Source organism: Prenolepis imparis, unplaced genomic scaffold (assembly GCF_030444845.1).
Source record: "Prenolepis imparis isolate NDT839.2.m4 unplaced genomic scaffold, iyPreImpa1.0 SCAF_2, whole genome shotgun sequence".
NCBI lineage: Eukaryota > Metazoa > Arthropoda > Insecta > Hymenoptera > Formicidae > Prenolepis > Prenolepis imparis.
The window spans coordinates 1,246,068-1,265,861 of record NW_028141160.1 but is presented as its reverse complement, the minus strand read 5'-3'; the positions used below and the strand labels follow the sequence as shown (position 1 = coordinate 1,265,861).

Genomic DNA, 19,794 nt, shown 5'->3' with positions numbered 1-19,794 from the left:
AAAGTGCATGTAAAAAATTTTTTTTTACTCGTGACCTTTTCGAGTTATAACGGTCAACATAGTTTTTCTATATGTATACCTATAAATTTTGCATATTTACATAGTAGAGGTTATTTGCAATCAAAATCATATCTAGTAAAAAATTGCTACTATGCATCGTTTACGAGATAATCGACATCTTTAGTATGTAAGTAGTAAACTGGATTCTAAGGATTTTTGAATTTAGATTGATATTCGAAGAGGTGGAAAGACTGAAACAACTTTTTTATGAAACATTTATTAACCCATAAATTGCTCAAAATTTTGCCCATCATGTTCGATACAGCATTCGACGCGTTTTATAACATTTCTCATTGTTGACTGCAGCATTTCTGCTGTAATGCCTTCAACAGCTCTAGTGATCTTATGTCGTAAATCTTCTTCATTTTCAGGAACAGTTGCATAGATAATGTCCTTAATATAACCCCAAAGGAAAAAATCGCTTTTTAAACTTTTTAAACGATAGATTCCCTAATTGTTGGATAGGTACTAACGGCCCTATACGATGGCCACCGAGGGCTGCGGACTTGACACCTTGCGATTTTTTTCTTTGGGGTTATATTAAGGACATTGTCTATGCAACTGTTCCTGAAAATGAAGAAGATTTACGACATAAGATCACTAGAGCTGTTGAAGGCATTACAGCAGAAATGCTGCAGTCAACAATGAGAAATGTTATAAAACGCGTCGAATGCTGTATCGAACATGATGGGCAAAATTTTGAGCAATTTATGGGTTAATAAATGTTTCATAAAAAAGTTGTTTCAGTCTTTCCACCTCTTCGAATATCAATCTAAATTCAAAAATCCTTAGAATCCAGTTTACTACTTACATACTAAAGATGTCGATTATCTCGTAAACGATGCATAGTAGCAATTTTTTACTTGATATAATTTTGATTGCAAATAACCTTTACTATGTAAATATGCAAAAAAATTATAGGTATCCATTTAAAAAAACAATGTTGACCTTTATAACTCGAAAAGATCACGAGTAAAAAAAAATTTTTTTACATGCACTTTGTAGCTGACTCAAAGCCGTGCAAATTTCTCTTATTAAACTTTCTTGTAACTTTGATCAGTTGCGAGATATTTGCTCGGACACTTATAAACAAACACCCTGTATATACCTATAATATGTATTTCTTAAATTTGTATATTATTTTAATTTTAAGTATTTTAATTTAATTAATTTATTATTAAATTATTAATATTATTATTGTTTTATTATAATTATATTATTTTTTTTATTTATATTAGTGTCATTATATAGTTTATATTCAACATAATTATAATATGTGTGCTCCGTGCACAATTAGTTAATTCCAACGAAAAATTAATTTTCGTTGGAATCGACGCACCGACATCCGCGTACGGCTCGAATAGCCTATCTATTACCGATTTATATTTTATATATATCGAGCCTTTATATTCTTAGTGTTTAATTCGCCGGCTGAAAAAGGCGCTATTTACAAATAGTTGTTTATCAAGGCAGAGAAAGATATAGAGTCGAAGGGTCTCAATAGCTCAGATGGTGAGAGCAGTCGCCCGGCAAGCGAAAGGTCTCGGGTTCGATTCCCGATTTAGCGACTTTCGGATCTATATTTTTCTCGCCTACATTTCTTCAGGGGGGACAGAGGGGATCTTTGGAATTAAAAATCTCGAATTGAGATTGTTCCGTAATAAAGTTTTGGCGGTGTACCAAGCAAAATGTGTGCCCCGTGCACAATTAGTTAATTCCAACGAAAAATTAATTTTCGTTGGAATCGACGCACCGACATCCGCGTACGGCTCGAATAGCCTATCTATTACCTATTTATATTTGATATATATCGAGCCTTTATATTCTTAGTGTATAATTATAATAATTATATATTCATATATTAATAATGAGATAGGAATTTGGTAAGGTAAGATGGGTAAAATGTTCTTATTAGTTATCCTCCGTACAGATCTAGTGGTCGGTAATTTCATCATTACCGACCGTTTGACGGGCCCATCGAGCCCATTTGGTAGAGACAGAAATTTACCCAGGGCTGACCGTCTTTACTAGTACCTAGTCGGTGCCATCGGTCTTTAATAGTACCTCGTCAGTGTTTCTGTTAACGCCAAATATGTTATTTAAATTTCGCGGTTAATTTATCAGTGGCGCGCTAGTTACCGGCGCGATGGAGAGAGAGAAAGCGAAGTAGGGGAAGTGACAAATCGCGAGAGAGTGTACGCAGTCGAGTAACTACCATTGTAGATGTTTCTTGTGAGCTCGTAATAAAGTTAATTGCATTGAGATTCCAGTGTAATTATTCTAAGCGAGAAGCTTTGGAGAGAATTCGCATATCCGATGATATTCTCTTATAACATTCATCATATAACTTCTATATAAATCATCTTATAACATCAATACAAACGTTTTCGTATTAACATTGGTCCTTCGAGCCGGATTCTACGAGGACGGACGCACGACAGCACGAGGTCCGTCTATCTATTGTTCGACGAGCTAACCACGGAGAGACACAAGGACTGCTAGGAAAGTGGCAGTATCAAAGGAAAGAGATAGGCCGAGAACATACAAGGACAGGAGGCAACAAGCGCCTCGCGAGATCGCGACGGCCAGGTCCGTAATTTGCCGGTGGAAGAGTCTAGAATATCGGCAGGCAAGTCCGTTAATTACAAAGGGAGGAAACCATTGTTTCCGCGGGACAAAGAAGAGGTGCTCATCTCGAGGATCCACGAACGTGTTTCTACTCGGCGAAGTCACGTTATACCACGGAAGAAAAGGCCCCGGACAGCGAACGCGCAGTAGCGGATATATTTATCGAGTGATAAAGCATTGTAAAACCGTAAGATTATTCACATTAGGCGTTTATTCGTGCTATTAATGATATGGCAAACTCAACGGAAACGGAACTAGCAAGGTTAGGTTATAAAAAGCGAGCAGCTAAAGCTTCTCTAACTCGATTAGAAACTTACCTTGATAGTATAAATCCCGTTGCGTTTGATTTAGATGAGTTGAAAGTAATCGGAAAACTAGAAGAGATATATAAAAACTTCACAAACGCACAAATCGAAATAACTGCTTTAGATGACGCGATTGAGGAGGCAGTATTATTTTCAGAGTCGGAAGAGGTAGAAAATAAATATATAAAAATAAGAGTATCAGCGGATAAATTAATAAAGAGTAAATTAGATATTAGTTTGAACGATGAAGAAGTAGAGCATTCTCTAATAGAGCCTCGAGAAATTAGCTAACAACGAAAGAGTGCAAGCGTCCGCGCGTAACAGTCAAATAAAATTACCGAGGATCGAGCTACCCACGTTTAATGGTAAATATGAAGATTGGCACGCGTTTTTTGACTTGTTCAATTCACTAATTCATTCGAATCGAGATTTAAGTGATACACAAAAATTCCATTATTTAAGAACATCATTGAGAGGTGATGCCGCCGAGATCGTATCATCTTTAGAGATTTTCGGGACTAATTATGTAGACGCATGGGCAAAATTAAAAAAGCGCTATGACAACAAGAGATTAATTGTGCAAAATCATATTAGAGCTATATTCGATTTGCCTATAGCAAAAAGGGAAAATGGTACTGCTATCCGACAAATTTTGGACGGTGTTCTAAAACACACTAGGGCGTTACGAGCGTTGAATAGGCCGACTGATCATTGGGGTGATCTATTAGTATATGTTGTAGCTAGCAAATTAGATTTTAGAACGGTAAAGGAATGGGAAAATACCATTGATTCAACTCAAGTTCCTACTTTCACAGATTTTATAGAGTTTTTGAAAAAGAGGTGCCAAACGTTAGAAGCAGTGGAAAAAATCGGCAATAATAATGTAACTAATCTGTCTTTGCGTCAAGGTGGTCAACACAAGGTCAATAGCTGCAATGTTGCCACATTAAACGTCAAATGGACATATTGTCAAGGTGAGCATAACATCCATTCATGCAAGGAGTTTAAACATTTAACTGTTAGCGAACGATTAAAGCATGTAAAATCTAAAGGATCATTACTGATTGGTATAAAAAACCGACATGGTCTGGAAGGTATTTAAACTTTCTTTCTAACCATCCGTTGAAATACAAAATCAATACCATTTACAACCTCATAGACCACGCCATTCTATTATCAGACAAAAAATTCCATAGTAAAAATATTGATATAGTGCAGGAAATTTTATTGAATAATTGCTTTCCAATGCGCATCATCAAAAAACATACAGTTAGAAGAATTAATTTTCTAAAAAATCGTACTGATGATAACAGTACATTTGAAACGTATGATGGGTGTTCAAACATTTCTCCTTACATTTCGTTGCCGTATGTCAAGGATGTGAGTGATAGCATTGGTCGTTCGCTAAAAAATGCCGATGCTAATGTCGTCTATAAAATAGCCAATAAATTGGACACATTAATAAAACGAGGCAAAGATACATTACCCAATAATGATAGAACTAATGTTGTATACAAAATTAATTGTAATAATTGTAATGCCTCATATATCGGGCAAACAAAGAGGCGCACTCGTGTGAAAGAACACTGTAGCAACATAAAATTACATGCGACAAATCATTCTGTTATAAGTAAACATAGACTAGCATATGGACACGATTTTGATTGGACATCACCCGTTATATTACACAGCGAAAAACATGTTAGAAAGAGAGAAATCGCAGAGATGTTTTTTATCAAAAAAGTTAGCAATACAATTAACCTACATAAAGACACTGAGAATCTCAATAACATTTATGATAAGATTATAAAGGTCGTATAATCTTTAGTTTTATATATTTATATATATTAGTATTATATATATTAGTTTTTGACGAATCATCATAACGATAGGATCGTTTTCTCTCTTTCAAATGTTTGACAAACTTGAATTTATGTTATGTTTATTTAAATATGTTATAACTACATTATGGAAAAGTTGACGTTATCGTTAATTTGGCTGCACCTCTACTAATGAAGTATGTAAAAAATTCTCTAACTTCTGACATATCAAACCGTCTCATACTTATATTGTTTCAGTATTACACTTGATAAGGACCACATCCATATGGTCGAAACGTTGTGTGTTTTTTGAATAAATATAATTTTGGCTAGTTGGGTCGACTTTACTTCGTTCCTACTAAAGGATTATGTCTAAATTGTCTAAGAGGCAAGCATTTAGCAAGAGATTGCACTTCGAGGAATTGCAAAATATGTAGTAAACGACACAACACTCTATTACACATAGAGAATGCCGATAAATCTGAAATTAAAACGAAACAAGATCCTAAAGAAGCATATACAATTGATAAAGAGAAAGATAATATAGTATGTAATCATTCTAATATACGTGAAGTATCGCTTTCGAGTCAAGTATTACTATCCACAGCCAAAGTAAAAATAAAGCATAGGGACGGTCATTTCGTCAAGATCAAGGCATTATTAGATAATGGTTCACAATCTAATTTTGTAACGAAATCGCTGGTTAAAAAATTAAGGCTTAATCTTTGCGGTTCGCACATAGAAATAAAAGGGATTAATTAACAAGTATCCAATGCATTAAAAACAACAGATTTAGAAATAAGGTCTCATTTTGAATCTTTTACCACCAAGTTACGATGGGTAGTATTACCCGCCATTACGCAAAAAGTTTCTAATGTAAAGTTAGATAAGGACTTATATAAAATACCCAAAAACATCAGGTTAGCAGACCCAAGCACTTCGGTCGTCTGGCAGATAAGGCCGACGGGATAGCGGCGGCACTTAGCCGCCTGCTGCCCAATCTTGGCGGACCGGACGACCGGGTGCGAAAGCTGTATGCGGCAGTAGTGAATTCGGTGACCCTATATGGGTCACCGGTGTGGGCGGACGAGGCGGTGGCCAGGAAACGTATCCGGGATATATTACGCCGGATACAAAGAAGAGTGGCCATCCGCGTCGTCCGCGGATATAGAACTGTGTCGCATGCAGCGGCCTCGGCCCTTGCGGGACTACCTCCCATGGAGCTCCAGGCGTGCGCCTACAAGAGGGCGTACGCAAGAATAAAGGAGCTCCGTGGGATGGGGCACAAAATAACGGAGAGGGTCCGAGGCGTAGTCGGAGCGCAAGCCCGACGACGCATGATAGAGGAATGGGGGGAGTATCTAAGACACATTCCCCCATCCAACTCGGGAAGGAGAGTCGTCGGGGCCGTGAGGCCTGTCCTGGAAGAGTGGATGGACAGACCCCACGGCTGGATGTCGTACCACGTGACGCAGGTGTTCGCCGGACACGGATGTTTCGGCGAATACTTGTGTCGAATTGGGAATGAGCGCACCACGCGGTGTCACCACTGTGATGAGAACGAGGACACGACGCAGCACACGCTGGAGTTCTGCCCAGCGTGGGCAGAAGAGCGCCGTGTCCTCGTCCAGAAGACTGGCGAGGATCTATCGCTCCCGGCCATCGTTGCAAAGATGGCCGGGAGCGAGGAAGTATGGGAGGCGGTCTCCTCCTTCTGCGTCAAAGTGATGACGCAGAAGGAGGAAGCGGAAAGAGAGCGGGAGAGACGGGGAAGAGGGAGGAGACTCCCTCTCTCCCCTGAATCCCGGGAAGAAAGAGACGACCCCTCCTGGCTGCCTAGGCGAGGAAACCGCCGTGGTGGGGGCCGGGGGGTGGAGAGAGCCCGTGACGAGACGAGATATGGCGGCGGGGGAAGGGGAAGAATGCAAAGACCCCGACCCCGTCGCCATCAGCATGGAGCTCCCCCGTGACATTAATGGGGAACTTAGGTTCCCCGGGTCTCGCGGAGGGGGGGCCTCTCATAGAGAGGCGGCCAGTTACAACGGGATGTTGGGCGAGGGGCGCTGTGCCCCCCTCGCCCAAAGGAGATGAGGGAGGAGGCCCATCTGGGCGGAGTGGTTGAGCGGGGGGCGTTATGCCCCCCCCCGCTTGACATATAGAGGGAGGCCCCTTTGGGGCGGGAATGCAGTCCTGTGAGGGGGGCGGGAGCGGGCGTCGCCCGGCTGGCGGCCGCACGCCGAAAGCCCTGCGGCCGGTTGTTGGGCGGCATCCGCCCCTGCCTCGGCCGAGTTCCTCCCCCCGGGGAGGGCCTCGGAGATGCCCCCGGGCCGGTGGTCGAATCCCGCTAAGGGAGGGAACCGCGACCAGGGGGCATGGGGGACCACAGGGGCTCTCTAGGAGCCCCATTGCACGTGGCCCCCTCGGGCAGGGACGCGGCAGGGGCGGCCCTCTCACCGGTGCCACAGAGCGCCGGTGGGAGGGCACCACTGCTTGCAGGGGGTTCCCCCCCACTGGGGGGAATTCCCAGGAGTAGGGCTCCCGGAGCGTTGACCGAATCTCTCTCCCCTTTGGGAGGGAGAGGGAGCCTCGTTCCGGCAGCGGGGGGTGGCGGCTCGAGCGGGAGTACTCGAGCCGTGACCCCGCCCCCAAACCTTTTGGGAGGGCGCGGCGTGGGGGCGGTGCCCCCCTGCGCCGCAACCGGGTTGGTTCCGCACGATGGCGGAGGAGAGTATCTTCCTCTCGGGGAAGATGCTCTCCCGGGACAGGTAGGGCCAGGTGATGGCGGGAGGTGATGCAACTGCTAGTTCCCCGCCACCACCGTAAGCGCCAGCGTAGGCACTCGCTGTGGTTTTAGTGCGGTAGGTCTTGATCCCCACCGCCGACCCATGCGTGGATCGGCGATGGGGGACAAGGAGTCCCACATAACCCTCATCCCCTCCCCGGGGGATGAGTGGTACCATAAGGTTTCCACAGCGTTAAAAAAAAAAAAAAAATGGTGCCTAGCGGCGGGGAGGGCTATTGTCCCCCGCCAATGAAACTATTTTATAAGCACGTGGCGTAAAGCCGCTCCCTTTGTATTTCACTTTGGAGGGGCTTGCCCCTTCGGGGAACATTAATTGATCTCTAAATAAAAGGCTTTAATCTGTTCTTATCAGCTTAATATCTGATACAATCCCCATAGGGGATTCAGAATATTAAACTGATTTTTGAAACCGGGCGGGTGACCGGAGCTTGCTCCGACTCTGCCGCGGGTCGGCCTGGCATTGCAGTACCGTCACGGCCTAATGAGTTAACCTAAAAATAATTAGTCTTAGATTAATATCTGTGGTGGCTCATTAGCGGTGGACACCCGTGTTGCACTCCGGCTTCCGAGGATCAGCGGCGTATTCGGGATTCCGGGCGGTAGTTAATAGTGTCGTGCGAGGAGAGCCAAAGGCCGGGATTTTATTTTATTAGTTGACCATTGCGTGTGTCAAAAGTGTGTTCGCGTTTTTCGTTTTCCGTCGCGTCTACCCGGCCGCGAAGTGATCGTCGCTGTACGAGTGTCGCGACCGCGAGTGACGGGTGCCCTGGGAGTCCATGTGCCACGTGAACGTGCGGTGCATTTGGGGGTTAGGGACCGCGGGTGCGGCGTGCGTGTGTAGTGTGTCGCGTTTCGACGGATCGCCGCGGACACGTGGTTCCGCGGTCCGTCGGCACGCGGTTCGCGGGCTACGGATCGGTCATCGGTTTTCCGTCGCACGCCGTCCCCGCGTTTCTCGTGCGATTCGTGCATCCGCGTTGGCCTCAAAATTGAGATCGTGTGTATGCGTGGTGTGGTTTATTGCGTGCCGACGACACGTGTTGGGCGCGTGATCGCGCGGTCCGTCGGCACGTGGTGCGCCGTCCACGCGTGTCCCCACGTGTCCGCGTCTAACCTGTAAATCGTGTGTGCACGCGGTGTGGTGTGCTACGTGCCGGCGGCATGTGTCGGACGCGTGATGGCGCGGTCCGTCGGCACGTGGTGCGCTGTCCGCGCGTTCCACGTGTGAGTCGACCTTAAAAATCGTGCAATAATTTCGCATGTGACATCCGGCGACAACCTAGTGAGGTTAGGGGCGCGTGGGTGCGGTTCGCGTATGCACCGTGCGTCCATATATAATTATTAATTATTCTTAATTGTCAACGGCCTGTGATAAAGGGATAGTCAAACCGCCCGATTAACCTCTGCCGAGTCAAATTTATTTTTTGCATGTTTTTTCTATTTATTTTTATGCTTAAGCTTTGCCCGTATGTGCTTGCGTGACTCGGCGGATCTATCGGGCGGATAATATTATTGTGATATATGCTTGTTGCTCTTAAAGCCTGAATCACTGCTTAAAGCCTAATACACTTGCTTTAGCATGGCGCACGGACAGAATCCCCAGGAGGTTGTCCTCGATTACCCGGAAGCGGGGAAGGTGAAATGTCCCCGGTGCTGGTTGAGCGAGGACAGCGCGATAAAATCGCGCGGCGAGTTCTGCGACCCGGCGCATCTCGCTAAACATTTCAAAAAATGCCATCCGGGGGATACCCTGCAGTACAAATGCGCGACATGTGAGTTCGAGGGCACCGGGGCTTACCCTCTTAAACCCGTTAAGGCGCATTATGATAAGACGCATGCGGGGGCTCCCCCAGGTGGCGCGCCGGGTCGCGGAGCGAGCGGCACCCGTCGAAACAAAATTTCTAAAGTTGATGTGGTTACAGGTGCGCGGAGCCGGACATCAGACGCAGCCCCGCCGTCGACTTCAACAACCGGTGAGTCGTCGCAGACCCGAGCGTCCTCGCGGCAGCCCAGGTTGCACTTCACGGCCCCTGTCACCTTCACACCACCATCATCTACAGCGGAAGCCCTCTCCTACGCGGCCGTCACAGCGGCGAACCCGGCGACGCGGAGAACGCCGCCGGCAACGACTACCACGTCGAGGGCGGCCGCCTCCCAGAGGCCGCAACAAACGTCGCTCCAGGCGCCGGGGTGCGTCCGCCGAACACAACATCCGGTGGCAGGCTGTCATCGAAGCGTAGCATCCACAGCAGTAGCCCTCCTACCGCGTCCAGAGGGGCACGCGCGCTTCCCCTCACGTCAACCAGAGGGGCGGTGCCGAAGAGGACCACGGCTCCCTCCGTGACCCCGCCATTTAGCACCAGCTCGGCGGGGTCGTCCAGGAGTCGGAGGTCGAGCAGAGTGCCCCTCGAGAAAAGCGGCGCGTCAAGACCGGCGCGCTTGCCTCCCCGTCCGTCACCAATCAGCGATGATTCGCCTTCCTTCGGCGACGGCGGAGGCACACGGAGAAGGACGCCCGAGAAGACCCCGCCAATCAACATCCGAGCGGGTCCCTCTACTAGGAGCCGATCTCGGGCGTCCAGCGTGCCGGTCGAGAAGAGCGACGTGGAAGCGAGGCGGATGACGAGATCGATGATGAAAGATGCACCGCGGGGGTCGCTCGTTCCAGCCGCGTCGTCCAGGAGGACGACGCGCGCGACACAGCCGGCGACGACCACCTCTGCCGGCCCCGCGGTGCGCAATCTGGACGCTGCGCTTTCGGCGTTGCGTGGTTCGGGGGGGCGCGGGGACCGACGAGGACGTCGCCCCTGCAGCGTGGAAACACGCCCCCCCCTCGGGGACCCCTGGCTCGCCGTGTATACTATGCGGCAGCCCTGCGGGGATCCTCCTCATAACCACGCCACCGGCATTGCCCGCGACGTCGATGCCTGCCACCATGACGACGGCGACGGTGACGACGACGACGTGCGGGTCCCCCGTCATGTCGACGGGGGTCCCCGCAAGAAGACGGAGCACTCCGCTCCGTTCTCCGAACCTCCCGACGATCGAGGAGGTACCGTCGCCGTACATGCGGACGCGTCCCGAGGAGAGAACCCCCGCGGCATCCGGGGAGATGGAGCGGCGGAATCCGGCGGCAGCGGCGCTGGACTCGGAGGTAGATGAGGGGGCTTCACATGATGGGCCGTGGAGGGCGAGCCTGGAGAGAAGGGCGGCAGAAGGAGCAGGCCGAGAGAGAGAGGGAAAGAACAGGACAGAGACAGAAAGAAATGGAGGGAACGGAGGACAGTGAAACGGAAGAAGAAGAGGACGGAGAAGAGGAAGAAGAAGAAGAGTAGACGTACGGGGGCGTTCCCCCTCCTGGTCCCTCGGTTGTGGGCACGCCTGCTGGCGGGGGGCTTTGGGGGGGACGCCCCAGAAACACCCGCATCAAATTCGAATGCGAGATGAGGTAACCGGGGGGGAGACGGAGACGCCTAAGTCTCCAAAATCCCCCCCGGTGACCTCTCGGGTAACTGGGGGTCTGGGGGGCGGGACCGCGCCATCGGGCGGGGTTTCGCTCGTCCCGGCCACCAAACGGGCGGCCCCCTCGGCTGGGGCCGAATCCCGATTTCCCCAAGAGGGACGGAGGGGGGTGTGCGGGCGCGCCCGGGGTCGGGTCCATGGATCCGGCGCCCGGGTGGGTGCGCGTCCCCCCCTTCTCACGGACGTGATGCGGCGAGGGGGGCCCTCGTACCGGGAGCCTAGTGCACCGGAGCGGGGACTCTCCCGCCGTAGAGACGACCTCCCTCCTTATGAGGGGAGTCGACTAAAGAGGACCTCCGGGGCTGATTGCCGGATCCGCCCCCATTGGGAAGCGGGGTGGGGCGGCAGCCCCGGAGGCGGGGGGCCCCGGCTCGAAAGGGAATACTCGAGCCGGAACCCCGCCCTCCAAACTCCTTGGGAGGGCGCAATGTTGGGTCGGTGTCGCCCTGCATTGCAACCGCGAAGTCCGCACGATGGCGGAGGAGAAGGCCGCTCCCGCGGCCTCCTCCCGAGAAGGAAAAGGCGGGGGGGCGTGGAGTCGGCATGGGTTTCCAGCATCCTCCGCGCCCCCTACCTAAACGCCCGAGAAGGACACCCGCTGTGGTTTTAGTGCGGTACCCTTCTGTGCCATCACAGGGAAAACTTCGGTTCTCCCTGGGATGGGGAGAAGGAATCCCACATAACCCTTGCTCTCTACCCGGAGGGCAGGAGTACCTCTTAGAGGTTTCCACAGCGTCAAAAAAAACAAAAATGGGGAGAAGGGCGAGACGTCGAATCGGCGACTCCTCGGGCGAGGACAGCCCGGCGGCGGCGGGGCCGCGGGTGGTGCCCGGTCCCACGCCACAAACGCCGGCGAATATTGTAAGATCATGCTCGATAGTCTTGCAAAAAACGTTAATTAAATTCATTTTAGGTGTTCGGATCGCGTGAGCTGCACCGCGGAGGAGCGACGCGGAGGGAGCCTCGGGTGGCTGCAGCGGTAACATCAGAGCTGGACATCCGGGTGCTTGCGGAGATGCCCGCGGTGTGAGCCGACGGCGGGGAGCGGCACTTGCGACCGGCTGCACCGGAGCGAGCGGGAAGTAACCGCCGGAGTCCATTGTGCGCGGGGGCGGGGTGCACCACCGAGGTGCAGGTCCGCGGCGTGTCGGGGTGGCGCCTGGCCGGCCGTCCGACGATCGACCGGCGCTTGCGGCTGCCGCGAGGCAGCGCAGGCGAGCGCGGTTGGTCGCCCGTGACGAGCTGGTTGGGCGGGCCGACACCGTCGCCTCGATTGCGGACCTGAACGAGTTTGCGGCCTCGGTCGCGAACTTCTTCGGGGAATGCAGCGAGAGTGGCCGGCGGCGTTGCGCTCGACGCCCGCGACGGCCCTGGTCGGTCGCGTGAGGCGCGAGTGCGGCGAGGCGAGAGGGTTCACCCGGCGCGGGGAGTCGCCAGCGGTAGCGGGGGGGACCGGCACGGGCCGGTCCCTCGCAGTCTGGAGAAGGACGCAAGGACTGGGTGCGCGAAGCCACCCGCATGCAGGCGCTGTACAGGACGAACCGACGCAAGGCAGTCCGATAGGTGCTATGTGGACCTCCCGACTTCTGCCAGGTGCCGAGTCGACATCCAGAAGTACTTCGAACGGCTGTATCGCGGAGGAGAGGATTTGGACAGCGCCGCCGCGGAGGTGGAGCGCGCTGATCCCTCGAGCCAGGAGGAGGATGCTGCGTTCTTGATGGATCCGTTCACGGAGCGAGAGGTGGATCGTCGGCTCCGGCGCATGACGAACTCTGCGCCGGGGTCTGACGGTATCGCCTACCGTGGCCTCCGTGCGGCGGATCCCGGGGCGCGGCTCCTCACTGCGATCTTTAACACCTGCTATAGGCTCGAGGCAGTCCCGGCATCCTGGAAGACCTCCAACACAATGCTCATTTGCAAAAAAGGTGACCGGGAGTCACTTGAGAACTGGCGTCCTCTCGCGCTGGGGGACACGACCCCCAAGCTATTCGCCGCGCTCGTCGCCGACCGTTTGACCGACTGGGCGGTCAATAATCGTAAATTGTGTCCGGCACAGAAGGGATTCCTGCGGGACGAGGGGTGTTATGAATACAACTTTGTCCTGCAGGAGATCCTAACTGATGCGCGGAGGATTCGGCGGCAGGCGGTCGTCGCGTGGATGGATCTTTCCAATGCTTTTGGTTCGATCCCGCACGCGGCGATCCGCCGCGCTCTCGCTCGCTCCGGGGCGCCGGGGGGCATCCGAAGTATATGGGGTTCCATGTACGACGGGTGTTCCACGCGTGTGCGAACCGCCGAAGGTTACACCGCGCCTGTCTCGATTCGCTCAGAGGTTTGGCAGGATTGTCCGCTGAGCCCGATCATGTTCGATCTCGCTATCGACCCAGTGCTGCGTGCAGTCGCTGGTGTCGATGCCGGGTACGACATATTGGGCTTACGCCGCAATATTTTGGCGTACGCGGACGACATTGCGATCGTTGCCGACACTCCTGAGGGAATGCGACGGCTCTTGGTCGCAACGGAGGGTGCGGCGTCGTCGGTGGGGTTGCGGTTCAACCCTGCCAAATGTGCCACCCAAAACATTGGTGCGGGGGCGGGCGGTAGGGTCCTATCGACGGCGTTCACCATCCAGGAACAGCCCGTTCATCACCTGGCGAGCGGCGAGCCGTATCGTCATCTTGGCGTCCCGATCGGCTTCGCGGTTGACGCGACACCGTTCCAGACCATCGGTCGCCTCCTCGAGGATCTTCGGGCGGTGGACCGATTCCTCCTCGCCCCGTGGCAGAAAGTGGAAACCGTGGCAACCAACATCCTGCCGCGGATTGATTTCTTGCTACGGGGCGCGGCCATAGAGAAGCGTCCGCTAAAGACCGCGGACCTGCAGGTGGGCAGGACGACCAAGGCCTGGCTCAATCTCCCGCAGAGAGCTAGCGCGGAGGTGGTCTACCTCCCTCCCAGCCGGGGGGTTGTAGACTGCTTCCGCTGGCCGACCTCGCGGACATCCTGTCCGTCGCGCATGCCTTCAGTATGCTTACGGCTGGTTGCGAGACGGTCAGAAGGCTCGCGTGGTCGTCTCTGAGGGGGGTTGTAGCCAGGCGCATCGACCAACCACCGAGTAATAACGATATCGCGGCTTTCCTCTCGGGCTCGCTCGAGGGGAAGCTGCGCGACGGAGGAGAGCGCTCTCTATGGTCGAGGGCTCGGAACGCTGCCCGGAGGCAGTCCGACAGGTTGTCGCTACGGTGGGAATAGTGTGCGTCGACCGAGGAGCTGGTTCTGGTATGCCGCGGATCCAGGGGCGCGACGGTGAGGATACCGCCTGGGGCTCGTGCCCAGGTGGTGACCCGTTTGCGTTCTGCTGTGGCGGCGTGGTACGAGACCACCCTCCTCCGCAAGCCTGACCAGGGGAAGGTGTTTAAGGTGTCATCGCGTGCCGGGGTGAGCAATCACTTCGTCCGCGGTGGCAGCTTCACCCGCTTCGCTGATTGGAAATTTGTTCACCGGGCACGTCTGGACGTCCTCCCACTAAACGGCGCTCGCCGTTGGGGTAAGGGCGACCGGAGGTGTCGGCGATGCGGTGGAGCAGCCGAAACCCTTCCCCATGTGCTAGGGCACTGCGGGGTCCACGCTGCTGCGATACAGCAGAGGCACGATGCTGTCCTGATCCTGCACCGCCTTTGGAGGGCTTGCCGCTTGCGGGGAGATAAGCGGGTCAACCGGCGTGCCGAGGGCGTCGACGGGGAACTTGGGGAGCTACGGCCTAATTATGTCGCGGCTTTTCCAGCTGAGAGGCGGTTTTCATAGTCCACGAATGCTTGGTCGTACTATGTAACAGAGGAAATTCGTATAGATCCCAAGAACGAAAACTCATGCTTAAGAATCGCCCGCTTTCCAATGCTCGTAACAATGACAGTTTATTGATCTCGTTCAATAGTACACGGGGCATACGCCATTGTATCTTGAACAATTCAATATCAGCTTCCGCACGTCCATACAGGCAATTGTTATCGTTGCGTGAACGTATCAAAATTAATTCATGGCGAGCGTTAATCACAACTCGCTTGTAATCTTCGCAAAATCCCAATAGCATGTTGAGCGGTACGCAAAAGTTGAACATGCAACTTTCATTACATGATCCATTATGTATCATATCCCACCCGGCATTCTTCAAGATTTTACTTCTCTCGGTTGTTAAAGAGACATAATTTTTCATCGTGCAAGTTATTCCAACGTTTCTGTTGCGATCAATCTCCACACCATCGAGTTCATATCGAATTTCATCAAACATGAACGCAACACAATTATTTGTCAATATCAGCGTTTTATTTGCATCTATTTTAGATATCGTCAACTTTCCCTCAACATGCAGAAAGCTTTCACATGGTAACGTGTATAAATCCTGGTGGTGTATAGATATCCGTATCTCGTCGCTATGCCCAAGCGATGTGTTGGCGTATGGATTGTACGTATGTGTCTCAACCTTGACGATACGATCATCAAAGATTGGCTCGCCACTAATATTCAAAATGTCAATCATCTTTTCGTACGATGAATCCCAGTGATTTTAAAAATTCGCGATTCAACGCGCTGAGTTTCTTTTTAGTGTAACGAGATCTCTGATTATTGTCACTCATTGGCACTGCCGCCGCCGCAGCTGCTCTCGCAAAAGTATTGTCGCTCGTAATGTCCCTCGTAAAAATATTGCCTCTCACGTGCTCCGCTTCATTTAGCACGAGCATCACACGCTAATTTTGTCGACGCCGTACGTGCAATCTTACGGTAATTTCCTCTCCTCGAAAATCCAGCAATCGTCCTTCTTGATTAATAATACGTATCGTTATATCAGTAATGCTCCGTACGATGATCGGGAGATAAATGATTTGTGCAGGAGTTTCCGATATCTTATATCTTGGCGGCACGCTCGATGAAAATTCATGTATTGTGTGTACGCGCTTGTCATTACTGTACGCACCAGTGGTGACGCTACATTCTATACGGATAATATTCACACTAATAATATTTATAGGTAAATCCGAATCATGCCATTTTTGAGGCTGCAATATACGATTCGACGACAATCCCAATAGCGATCCTATGCTGTCTGGTTTACTAAAGTTTATTCTATAAGCGCATTTGATTTCGCTCTTTAGCGTATTATGATTGGCGCGAAACACTATTGGATATGCATCTTCAGTCAGCTCTTTATTGAAAGGATAATGTAAAATTGTACGTCTCAGATACTCATCTATAGCTTGTAATTCGTATAATCCCTCGCGTATCGTAATTTCCTTGTCATCATTATCAAAGTAAAATTTATTATTCTTAGAATTCACATTCGGTATCGTATAATAAGTTTCAAAGTCTGTTAAACCGAGCTCGTAATCACCATCGAATAAATCTATAGCTGGAAAGTAGCTTACCGCGAGAACACTACTGTTGCCAGTCAACGTTAGTGTTAGCGACATGTTGTCAAATTGAATCGCGATGGCGGATTGTCAGGCTTTATATCAATCGTTTGAAGAAATCGTAGACACAATTGTCCACAATTATTCTGATTATAATTTTGATAAGATGTGTGATTGTATTCTATTTTCGTCACGTTTAAATATTGCACCAATTCTTTGGGCGGTCGAAGATTACCAAAACTATCGAAATATATTGCTCGATCTCCCCTCTTTACATATGCTACCAAATGGGTGCCGGGGCCATCAGCTTCATCCAAATTGACGATACCGCTTTCATTTTGTCGCACGCCGTTTATCGGTAAATTATTGCGCATGAAAACGCCTCTAAAGTATAGTATACGCATACGTTTTGCCAGTTGTTCCAATTGTACATTAGTTGTTATACCCACATGCATTTTTAGCATATTTTTTTGACGTTTATTTTTTTTAGTTGAGATTTTCTGTCCACGTTTGTATGGTGCGAGATATAGTCTGTGACCTTCCATGGCGCGATTATGACGTTGCATTTCTTCGAGCTGACGTTGCGCCGACTTGCTATCATTCACAACCTTTGCGACTCCCGCTGCTCCACCGGCCAACGAACCGAGAACTCCTAGCAATGGCAAAATTGGCAAGATACCACCACGTTTCGCCACAGGCAGTATTCGTTTCTTCTTTTTTAATGATTTTTTCGTCTTCATCCCCATACCAAATTTTGTCTTTGCTTTTATAGCCGCCCAAACAGTTGTAGCAGCTGCTCTTTCACCAAGAGTCGAATCTCTCGCGGCAATACGTTTTCGCGCTTTCGCAGCGAGTATATTATCGGCAACGTGTCGTTTGTTTAGGTTGTTGCTTCGAGAATATGCAATGTCGTGCTCGCGACACGCGGCATCGAATGGATTAATACCTCGATCGCCTCTAGCCAATCGCTTTTCCAAGTGAGTTCCCGGACCGCAAAATTGATAATCAGGAATATGTAATTCGATAGGAAGCGCGTTTATCGCACGATTAAAGAGATCACTACCTATTTTCGTTGACATTCGCCGCAATCTTTTATCAACGGTAGCGGACCGTCGATGTGCGTTTGCTGCCACGGTTGATTGTAATGTTTGTAACAGCAGCGATATGTCTGAATCTCCGTATCAGCTTTTATATGTTCGGGAAGCTTGTCCCACAATAGTACCACGTAATTGCCAAAGTTTTGCAATAAAATAATCTTGGGTATAAACTGTAACTGCTCGGCAGTAAGTTTGAGAATATCGCTCTTAACCGACAGATAGAGTAACATTTTCAATACTGAGCTGTTTTCACCCGATGCACCGCTATAAATAGGCTCTCCATGACTCATTCATTTGATTCCAGAGCGAGTGAAAACATGCGATTCGTTCGGCAATCGACGATAATCAAAGTTACAAATTTCGACGATAAAACACGGTTAATGTCGGAGAAAGAAATACGCAGCATGGGAACATGTTGCCGAATACTATACGCGATATCATCTGCGGTCCTTCGAATTGTGGTAAAACTAACGTGTTGAATAGTTTGATAGAAAGCCCGCACGGCGTCCGCTTCGAGAACGTGTATGTATACTCGAAATCGCTTCAACAACCGAAATATCAATATTTGGAAAATTTGCTATCACCGATAGAAAAAATTGGTTATTTTACATTCTCGAATAATAGCGATGTAATTCCACTGAGCGAGGCGCTTCCGAGTTCCATTTTTATCTTTGATGACGTGGCGTGCGACAAGCAAGATACGATAAGAGAGTACTTTGCAATGGGACGACACTCGAGCGTCGACTGTTTCTATCTTTGTCAAACGTATGCCAAGATATCCAAACATCTAATACGCGACAATGCAAATTTATTAATTTTATTTAAACAAGACGGGACAAACTTGAAACACGTGTACCACGATCATGTAAATACAGACATGTCTTACCATAATTTTTGCGCTTTTTGTCAGAAATGTTGGCAACATAAATATGGATTCGCGGTGATTGACAAAGACAGTTCGCTGACTAATGGACGATATAGAAAAGGATTTAATGAATTTGCAATACCGTGGAGCAATTAGTCGCTGTCGACACATTGATCGAACAACATCTAAATTGAGTGCAACATGACGATTACGAATGACGATCGCGAAAAGATTGTGAGAGAGATTGCGAAAACGAGTGACTCAATCCGTAAAAAATATCGCTCCCTGAAAACTGGTAAAATGGAAGAAGATAATGCATTGGAAAGACACTTTAAACCAATCTCTGAACCTCTGAAATAGCTTGTCGAAAATACAGTCGGTGTTGAGTCTGATGAAGAAAAGTTTGAGCCATTGAGTATGCTCGGAGAGAAAAAAGAGTTTGAAACAAAGCGATTAAATATATCGTTAAATGATATAACTTCTACTCCGAAGCGATTCAAACGCCGGCGAATGCAACATTTATCAGACGCAACTACTTCTACTCCGATACAAGATGTACAGCCAAGACAAATATTGCACGAGAAGACGGCTCCGTCTGTCGAAGAAATTTTCGAGACCTCACCTGAATCACTTGTGACGTCAGTTCGACATTCATTACAAACGTCTGATGGTCAAAATTCATTGCAAAGTCGCTTGGGTCCACATGCTCAAAAATATGTGGCAGCTATATTGAGTCAAGATAAAAATTCCAAATGGATTACGTATACGGTGTTAAATTTACCGACAAAGGAATGATGCTTGGCGATAAAATTTTTATGTAGATAAAAACGATAATATAATTATCAATGGAACAAAATACATGGGAACAGCAAGTCTTTACGAGTTGATTTTCAAGAGACTTCCCGACGATGAAATATACACCGAGAATGACTTGCAAAAATACAAAAGTATATTAATAACAACAAATGCGCACAGGCGAAATGGCAATGTGAATCAACCAATATTAGATAACAAGGGATACAAGTATAAACACATAATCGCACCATTAATCGTCGGTAAAAAATTTGGAAAAGGTGTAAACATACCGCGTGCTATGGTCTTAAACAATAATAAGATTGATTACGTGCATTGGAATGATCCCAACGAGTTGATAGATCGTCTGCGATTGCTGGAAGCTTCGCATCAAGCTGGCAACAATGTCCACGACAATGAAATATTATCGATTATTGAGGAACTTTACGAGGCGGGTATTATTATAAAATAAGCTATACGTCTACAATACGAGTCAG

General features: G+C 49.2%; 1 pseudogene; it reads left to right on the top strand.

Annotated features, from left to right (window-relative positions):
• Positions 1–7,932: 7,932 nt before the first annotated feature.
• Positions 7,933–8,103, top strand: LOC145933239 (U2 spliceosomal RNA; annotated as a pseudogene).
• Positions 8,104–19,794: the final 11,691 nt, after the last annotated feature.